The 9,092-nt window shown below is 54.7% G+C and overlaps 2 long non-coding RNA genes across 2 annotated transcripts; both read left to right on the plus strand.

The window, feature by feature from the left end:
• Positions 1-33: 33 nt before the first annotated feature.
• Positions 34-2,427, plus strand: LOC144247300 (uncharacterized). Its single transcript, XR_013341016.1, has 3 exons — positions 34-92; positions 193-236; positions 1,821-2,427. It is a non-coding gene; the product is annotated as an uncharacterized LOC144247300 (long non-coding RNA).
• A 55-nt stretch (positions 2,428-2,482) lies between these two features.
• LOC110468103 (uncharacterized) lies at positions 2,483-4,606 on the plus strand. Its single transcript, XR_004149451.2, has 2 exons — positions 2,483-2,888; positions 4,172-4,606. It is a non-coding gene; the product is annotated as an uncharacterized LOC110468103 (long non-coding RNA).
• Positions 4,607-9,092: the final 4,486 nt, after the last annotated feature.

The following is a 9,092-nucleotide window of genomic DNA, read 5'->3' on the forward strand; positions in this document are numbered from 1 at the left end:
CACAGCGCCCGCCCGTCCCCGCCCTTGACCAATCAGCGCCCGAGCTCGGAGCGCTGCGGCGAAACCAAATGAGAGCGCGGGCGATGGAGCAGGTGAGGCCTGAGGGGTCCAGAGGGGACCGAGGGGGGAATTCGGAGGATCCCGGAGGGGAATTTGGAGGGCCCCGCGTCACTTCCCTCATACCTCCCGCAGAGGCTCAGCCTGGAGCAGCGAACGGAGCGTCTGGTGCAAAGGAGGTGGGAGAGCAGCCCGGCCTCAAGTGCCCTTCGGGATCCCCAAGTGCCCCCGGGAGGCCCCAATCTGCTCCCCCGTTCCCTCAGTGTTGTCCCAGACACCAAGTGCTCCCTAGGCCCCTAAGTGCCTGCCAATTCCCTCCCTTGCCCCAGTGTTCTCCAAGAGCGCCTCAGAGACCCCCAACTACCCCAGCCGATGCCAGGTGATGCCCCGGACCCCCCATTCTGCCCACAAGTGCGTCCCGCAGTCCCTCAAATTCCTCCTGAGACCATCATCGCTGCAGGGTCAGTGCCGGGTCAGCGTTCCGGGGGTCCTGGCCCCTCCCCAACGCTCTCCTCCCCCACAGCCAGGCCCAGCTCAGGCCCCGCCGCCCCGGCGCAGAGAGGACGAAGCCTCTGCTCGACTCCGCCCCCTGCAGCTCCACCCCCCATGACCCCCTCGTCCAATGGCGCTCGAGGCGGTGCCGGGGGGAGGAGCCCGCACTGGACACGCCCCTGGCGGGCGGGGCCCAGCTGGGCTCCCTGCAGGGAGTGGCGCGGTGCAGGTCACGTGACCCTCCCGGGGCCGTGCAGGGGGCTGCGCCCTGCCGGCCACGTGACCCACCTGAGGCCCCCTGGCCAATCAGGAGACACTTCTGCAAGCACCAGGGGCTGCCTTCTCCCCGGGCTGTCTCCCAGGCGCCCTTCTGGCAGGATCCCTCCTGGCGGCCAGGGGACTCCCACCAGGCCCTCGGGCCAACGAGGAGCAGCTCTCTGGATACCCTGCGGGTGGCACGATGCGCACAGCCACGTGACTCCCACCACGCCCCGGGGCAAATCAGCAGCAGCTGCTGCGCACCTCTGCACCAGGGGGCGCCACCCTGTGGGAAGCGAGAGTCCCATCAGCCTTTGCTGCAGGAGCCACTTTTGGGGTCACATGACTGCCTCGGGGCTCTGTGGTGTGTGCCACATTGGAAGTCACGTGACTCCCAGGATGCCCTGCAGCCTCCAAGGGAGGAGCCCCTGTGCCGGGGAGGGCGGGGCCTGAGGTCATGTGGTCCCCGTGAGGCCCCGCCCTCAGTCAGGAGCAGCGCACGTGGTGCCCCGCAGGGGGCGCCGTGGCAGCAGCCACGGGGTGAGGCGCCAGAGGAGCCCTGGAGAGTCATGGGGGTCGCTCGAGGGTCGTCAGGTCGCTTGTGGGTCATGGGGGGTCACTTGTAGGTCATGGGATCACTTCTGGGTCATGGGAGTAATTTCTGGGTCTTGGGGTTCACTTGTCAGTCATGGGGATCACTCCAAGGCTGGGGGATGATTGAGTGTCATGAGGCACCTTTGTGGGGCTGGGGGGCATTTGTGGGTCAGAGGGGTCACTGGTGGGCCTGGATGCACCCTTTTGGGTCAGGGGCTAGCGGTGCCCCTGTGGGCTAAGGTGGCCATTTGCGGGCCAGGGTTGATCTCTTGTGGGGCGAGGGGGGCAGCTGTGGGTCAGGGGTAACTTGAGGGGCTGAAGGGGCACTTTTGGGTTGGGGAGATACTTCTGGCAGTCCCTTGTGAGGCTGGGGGAACACTTGTGGGACTGCCACCCCCTGTGACATGCAGCTCCCCCAGGGCCTCTTGAGGACCCCATCCTCTGGATGCTGCAATGCCACCGCCGGACCATAAGGGGACGCCTTCGGTAGGATATCCCCACCCCCAAATTTCAGGGGTCTGCCCCTGCGCCTACCCTAGGTTCCCTTAACTCCCCATTTGCTCTCCCTTCCTCCCCCAGGGCCATTGAGACCCTCCTGGAATGCCCACCTGGGCACCCCCAACCCGTGGTGGGGCCACTAAAGCAATAACACCCCAAAATTGCACCGGGGAGGTGGGGAGACCCCCAAAACCCCCTCCCTTACCTCCCCCGCCTCTGAGATTGCCCACAGTTCCCTCTCCCCCTAATCGTCCCCAGGAGTATTTGGGAGGTTCTGGGGGCTCAAAATAGGTTGTTGGTGGGGTACTGGGTGTCTCTAGGGGGTCTGTGAGGGTTTGTGGGGTGTTTGGAGGGGCTCTGAAGCTGCAGAAGGGATTTGGGGGGGTGTTCGGGGAGCGCTGGACGTCGGGAGTGGTTGGGAGGGCACTGCCTGTCTATAGGGCGTCTAGAAGAGGTCTGTGGGATTTTTGGGGGAGCCTCTACGAGTGCTGGGGAAAATCTAAAAGATATTGGGGTCCAGGAAGGGGTTTGGCGGGACCCTTGGGCTTTGGGGGGTCTTTAACGGTCCGGGGTCCGTGGGATGTTTTGGGGGGCCCAGGACAGCGCTGGGGGGGTCTGTGGGGACCAGGAAGCGTATAGGGGCGCCTGGGGGTTTATTGGGCGTAACGGGGCGGGGACCCCCCAAGCCCGTGGGAACGGGGCTCCCCTGTCTTCGCCTTCCCGCGGCCGACGTGGCGCGTCAGCGGCTGCCCCTGAGCTCCCGCAAGGCCTCGTGCGGCCCCGCCTCCCGTTGGCCGCTGGGCCCGCGCCGCTTTGCTCGCCTCCTGGACTACAACTCCCGAAAGGCCGGGAGGCCCCGTAGGGCGCTGTTGAGCCGGGACTGCGGTTCCCGTCGTGCCCCGCGGCCCCTGAGAGTCCCGTCAGAGCCGGGCCTGGCCCCGCAGCGCCGACCCGGCAGCTCCCCAAGTGCTTCCCTCGGCCGTAAGTCCGTAAGTGCTCCTCCGGGGCCCCCTAAGTACCCCCGGTTTCCCTCTTCTGACCCTCAAGTTCCCCTCAGGGTCCCTAAGTCCGCTCGACCCCCGTCCCCTGCTTGCCCCCAAAATGCCCCCTTCGTGTACCCTCGGACCCCCAAGTGCTTTCCAACTGCCTCCCCGACCCCTAAGTGCCCCTCCAGACCCTCTAATGATCCCGCAAGCACTCCCAACTGGATTCCAAGCGCCCTTCGAGTGTCTCCCAGGAACTGGCGTGATGACGACGATGTAGAGAAAGACCCTGCCCCTATCGCAGTATCAGCAATAGTTCAGCCTTTAATTAAATTCGAATCAAAACTGCAATTGCCGATGCGGAGGATGGACAAGCCCCCCCACCTTTTCGTGCCACTCCCGTGGTCCCTCTTGGAGCCAGGGAAATTGCAGGAAAAGCATTCCTGCATGTTGTGCACAACAAAACTTTCTTGGGAATTGGGAACAGAATCTGGGTGGTGAGCTTCCCTGACAGGTGGACATAAATCCTGTCAGATGAAGAAGAGGTTGAGAAGACTTTGGGGACCTGGAGTATACTGTTCTGTAGCCCCCCGCACCCTCCCCAAAACCCCAGAGACCTCCTTCATCCCCTACAGACTCCCCAGTAGATCCCAAATTCCCTTAGAATGCCCTCAAAATGCTCCACAGCTTCCCCCCGCCAGACACCCTATAAACCCTCAGGGACCCTCCCAAACCTCCCTCTAAAACCTCCTGAGGCTCTCTAAAACAACCCATAGATCTGCCCAAACCCCTGGCACTCCCCTGCACCCCCCAAAAGGGGCTACCCCAGGTGGCCACAATTAGTCATGGACTGCCTGAGCCACTTTTTCGGCTGATATGGATGTAGGTACAAATCTAATAGAAATATAAAATACAATATAGAAAGGGGCCTCCAGGAGAGCTGGGGAGGGTCTTTGTCTGGGGAATGGGATGGAGGCTGAGGGTTTTCACCTGCCAGAGGGCAGGGTTAGATGGGATACTGGGAAGAAATTCCTCCCTGTGAGGGTGGTGAGACCCTGGCACAGGCTGTCCAGAGAAGCTGCAGCTGCTCCATCTCTGGAAGTGTCCAAGGCCAGGTTGGACAGGGCTTGGAGCAACCTGCGATAGTGGAATATGCCCCTGCCCATGGCAGGGGGTGGATCGAGACGACCTTTGAAGTCCCTTCCAACCCAAGCCAACCTGGGATTCTAAAAGTGGGGGAGGTTTGGGGTGGGTGACCTTGGCTGACCCCAGGTGCTCCATCACTCCAGCTTCAGGAAAAGACAGCAAGAGAAAACCTGATGAAAAAGCTCCTGGAGGAGATGGGGTTGGGGGGATGTGAGTCCCTCAGGAACTGCTCCAGGTCCCTTTCCATGGGCTGAGTCCCTCAGGCTGAGGCATTTCGGACACAGAGGCAACACCTACCTCACTGTATTCTTCTCCAGCGCTGCAGGGGAGCCTCTGCTCCGCAGCACCTCCTCACCTGGTGTGCTGCTCAAGGAGGAAGGACAACAACAGCAAAAGGGACTTTTTTGCACCAAAATAAAATTAAACTGTGAATGTTACTTTTCTCAAGGATTTTAAGATTTGTAAATCCCATGTTCTGAAATGATATGAGGTGTAGCAGGCAAGACCTAGAGAGTTTAGAGATAAAAGCAGCATTTTTTCATATGTTTTTTATGAAAAATAAAGTATTTTCACTCAGACATGGCAGGTTCTACCTGCTGCTGCAGGGTTTGGGTAGGGAATTTGGAGACATCCAGCAGATCCCAACACCTCATTTTTCCTGAAGTGAGGATTCTGAAATGGCAAAGGAAAAGGGTCAGGAAAGTTTAGAAGCTGAGGAAAACTACCCAAAATGTGGTTGCTGAGGCTCTTGCCTGTGTTTTGGGCAGTGAAAGGATAGTTGGGGTTGGAAGGGCCTCTGGACATCAACCAAGAAAATGTCCTGGTCTGGTGCAATCTCCTCACCTCAGAATGTTTGGGGTTTGGGAGGTTGTTGTAAGTTGACTGAATAGTAACACTTAGTGTAACCACTGAAGATAGAGACAAGACTCCGAGAACACAGGGCATTAAAAGCAGGGAACTCCCAGGGGAATGCTCTCTCCCCACAGGCTGGGTAGGGGAGGGGAAGTCATTCAGCCTAGGCTGAGGTAGGCCAGGAGCCCCAGACAGAGAAGGCAGGTGAAAAGAATAAAACCGGGCCAGCCCCTGCAAAACAGATGGGTGGAGAAACACTGAGATATCCCGGGCAGCCCCCGCAGAGAGAGAGAAAAAAAAAGAGAGAAAGCCTCTATCACCTTAAAATTTAGTATCATGTGCCAGCAGTACAATGGCAGAGGAAAAAGAGAAGGTGGAAGGCGGGGGCAAGGTGCCCAGCGGTGGGAGTCCTGGGCAGCCTACTGCAAGATTTCAGCCAGCCTGGGGGGCAGCAGAGCCCGAGACTTTAACCCTTTCTTAGACAAAGGAAACTTTATGAAACATTAATCCTCCTTAATCTGAAGGAGAAGAGAGACAACCTAAAGTGTAAGATGCCAGAAAAAGATGAGAAAGAAATCCTAAGTGAAAAGAGATGATAAAGTAGCCTTTAGCTGAACTCTTTCTTGTACAGCCATAGACTAAACCAATTTTCCTGTAACACAAAGATTACATTTAGACAGATGCAATAGTTTAAGCCAAGAGAGTGACCTGCTGAAGTAACACCGTATGCAAGACTGAAGCAAACAGAGAAAGATGAAGAAAATATAGTAGTGCCCCCGGTCTTCAGGGAAGAAGATCGCTGTTCTCAAAACCCTTGGCTCCAGGGGAGCAGAAAATAGGGAGGACTGTTGTCCTAAATTAAGAAAATGTTGGTTTTTAGGACTTAGCAAAGCATCCTTTAAAAGGATCCTATAAACAGTGTTATTCCATAAACAGTAGTGAGAGCACTGTACATAGAAAGAAGATGTCACAACAGCAATCTTCTTTGGGCGGTGCCATGTGTGACATAGAAACATAAAAGGTTTCAATCGTATTTCCTGTAGAAAACTATAGTACAAGAGAGACTCCTCTCGCCCTTAATGAACTGAGAATTAATTATCTGAAGTAGTAGTAAATTAATTGAGAATCCAAAGTTTTGTCTCACTGTACTTTAGTAGAAATTAGGTGGGAGGAGGAGGAATGTTTTAGAAAGTTTTCATTCTGAATTTTGTGTGTTCCCTTTTGTTACAGTATAAGTTAATAAAGGTTTTTTCTTTATTTCTAAACTTAAACCAGCTCTACTCTATTTCTAATTGCATCTCACAACAGCCATTTAAGAAAAATGTATTTCCATAGGTGCACTAACACTACGCCAGCATCAACCCATGACAGAGGTGAAACCCAATTTGTGTCCCTGATGGAGTTTTCTCCAGGTTTGAGTTTGAAGGAAACAGAACTGGGAGTGTTGCATTGCTCTCAGCTGGTTTTTGTGTCTCTCAGCCCTGCGGGATGTGGCAGGACAGGTGAAGTTCCTCCCTGCCCATCTCTCCCACCTTCTGAGTCCTTCTGAAGGGCTATCAAGGGAGCCCAGACCCACTTCACTCCCCTTATCCATCCAAGAACTGTGCTGTCATGGAAGGCAATTAGATCCGTTCTGTGGTGTAATTTTATGGAGTCCAGTGGGGAACCTTCTTCCTGCCTTCCTCCTGGTCTATCTCATGCGCCTCTTCCTGCTTTATTCTCTGTTGCTCTGTCCTACTCCCTGTGCTGTGAGTGTCAGGAGGGGGCGGGGAGGAAGATGGCAGGAGACAAAGTCCACTCATCCCAATGATCATGTGGCAACAGAGAGCTTTTATTTCCCATGCCCTTGCTTAAAACCAGGGACCTCAGATAACGGGAAAGCTGGACAGGACAGAACGCACATCCAACCAATATGATTAATGCAACGTTCTCCGTCTCGTAGAGAGAAGATGGCAGTTTATATACACTTCTATATAGTTTACAGTTTACAAAGGCACTCTGATTGGCAAGCTAACATGGTTTACCTTTGCCTTAAGGTGGTCAGGCTTTTCACACTGCAGCTCTACTCTGATTCATACTCAGATAGCTCATTACTTTGTAGTTACCTGAACATAATTTCTAACGGCGCCACAGCTAATTTCTTACTGCGTCAAAGGCTTCTAGGCCCCATCAAGGCCGCTTATCAGGGACCTAGTCTGAGGGGGTAGCTCAATTCTCACTCCAGACATAAATCATGCCCTATCTCTCTCAGAAATTCTGTAACACTTGCTTATATAGGGCATTTGAGAATCCCGGTCTGGATACTTCCATATGTCGGAACTCTACACCCCTTCAGGTCCTGGCCAGGGAAATGCCTGTAGCCCTGGGAGAGATGTGACTGGGTGAGGCCCCTGCCAGTCAAACCAGGGGCTGGCTGGTTTGCCTATCACAAACCCGCTAATATACGGTAACACTGTGCCGTCATTCATCCCTGTGCCATCCCTGCTCTCTGTATCCCTCTGTCCTGCCCCCTGTGCTATCATTCCTCCCTGTAACTGGCAGGACTTTTTTTGCCCCAGTTGTCTGTATGCCATCATCACTTGTGAGTTGCTCCTGCTTTCATCGAATCACAAAATCAGCTTGGTTGGAAGGGACCAGTGGGTCATCTGGTCCAGCCTTCCTGCTCAGGCAGGCTCATCCTGGGGTACATAGCACAGGATTGTGTCCAGACCTACAGTCCCCTGTAGATCCAGATGAGGTTCAGTGTACAAAAACCATGTTGTGGAAGTTCCTACTGAGGAGCCATCACCATATACAAACTAACTGGCAGTGATGTCATGGGAAGGAGAACAAAGACTGGATAATATGGTTACCAGACTCTGGCAATGTGAAGAAAGTGTCTTTTTCACCCTATGGGGCTGCATCTTATCTGTGGAAAAGATCTCCAGTAGCTGAAAGAAGAGCTCCAGCTGATGTTGCTGCTGACCCTCTGGAAGAGATCTCCAGGTCATATGTATACAAGAAGTGAGCAACAAGTACCGTGATCAGAGTTAGAGGGGCCCTGGCTCCAGTCAGGTGTGGGAAAAGGACAGTGGGATCTGTTGGACTGTGTGGACCCATGGCCTGACACAGCAGAGCCACGGGAGCACAAGGCTTTAGTTGACATGAGTGGACAATGTACCCTGATGCCATCATGCAGGGGCAGAATCCATCTCTGTTTCTGGGATGACAGGAGGATCCCAACAGGGACTATACTGGAGGCTGAAGTGCTCCTGACTGGGCATGAGTGGCAGAAAAACGCCATTGTCACTGGCCTAGAGGCTCCGTGTATCCTTGGCATAGATCACCTCAGGAGAGGTATTTCAAAGACCCGAAAAGACACCGCTGGGGTTTGGGAGAGCTGCTGTGGAGAAAGAAGAAATTAAGACAGCTAAATCCCCTGCTTGGTCTTTCAGAGGACCCTTCTGCTGTGGGACTGTTGAGGGTTGAAGAACAGCAGGTACTGATGGCCAGCACAACAGTGTCCCATTGACAACATGGCACCAAGTGGAACTTTAGGATGCTGTCCATGAGCTGATTCATGAACTGGAGAGCTGAGCGTGCTCAGCAAGACTCAATCACCCATCAATAGCCCCACTGGCCCCTGCCTGAGTCCTGTGGAGAGTGGACACTGACAGTGGACTGTCATGGCCTGAATGAAGTCCCACCATCACTGAGTGCTGCCATGCTGGACGTGTTGTAACTTCAGTATGAGCTGGAGTCCAAGGCAGCAAAGTGGTGCTGCCAATAGACATTGCCAGTGCATTCTTCTCCATTCCACTGTCAGCAGATTCCCAGAGCTGGTGTCTCTCTTTGGGCCCTCAGCCCTGAAGCTGTCCCAAATAGTGCCTTGGCCTCCCTGTGGCCCCCAGCCCACAAAGGTTGTCTTGGTGACCATCTTGCTTAGTGCCGCCAGATGCTCCAGAGCGGCCCTCTGGGTCCCTGCTGAGGGGGGAGCAGGAGCTGATGACGGAGCTCTGTGCTCAGTCACATGGGGGGGATGTCCCACTTACAGGGGTGTCCTGGGTTGTAAGATAAGCTTGTATTCCATTTGCCATCTGTTGAAGGCGAACCGGTTGGACAGGTTTTTGTTATCTCTCTCAGAGACAATGGTTTGTCCTGTAGAGGCAATGGTTTGTTTATACACCATTGACTGATTCAATGAAGGGCTGAAAAAATGTAACACCGTGAGGG

The sequence above is a fragment of the Lonchura striata genome, chromosome 21, assembly GCF_046129695.1.
Source record: "Lonchura striata isolate bLonStr1 chromosome 21, bLonStr1.mat, whole genome shotgun sequence".
In the NCBI taxonomy this organism is placed as follows: domain Eukaryota; kingdom Metazoa; phylum Chordata; class Aves; order Passeriformes; family Estrildidae; genus Lonchura; species Lonchura striata.